Source organism: Nerophis lumbriciformis, unplaced genomic scaffold (assembly GCF_033978685.3).
Source record: "Nerophis lumbriciformis unplaced genomic scaffold, RoL_Nlum_v2.1 HiC_scaffold_50, whole genome shotgun sequence".
NCBI lineage: Eukaryota > Metazoa > Chordata > Actinopteri > Syngnathiformes > Syngnathidae > Nerophis > Nerophis lumbriciformis.
Window position 1 is genome coordinate 37197 of NW_027316592.1, and position 304 is coordinate 37500.

The following is a 304-nucleotide window of genomic DNA, read 5'->3' on the forward strand; positions in this document are numbered from 1 at the left end:
ACCCCGGTCCTTTTTCAAACTGCTCTTCCAGCTTCTGAGCGACAGGGGCTCATGCAGACACCTGTGTCCGCCTAAGGGGCGCTATCTCGGACACATTTTCAACTTTTCCCGCATGAATGAAATCCTGGAACTGATTCCACCCAGGTACTTAGGACTTCCAGGGCTTGAGCGACAGGGGCTCTGTCCGGAGCGTGTGTCCGCCTAGGGGGCGCTGTCCCGGACACATTTTCAACTTTTCCCGCATGGATGAAATCCTGGAACTGATTCCACCCAGGTACTTAGGGCTTCCAGGGCTTGAGCGACA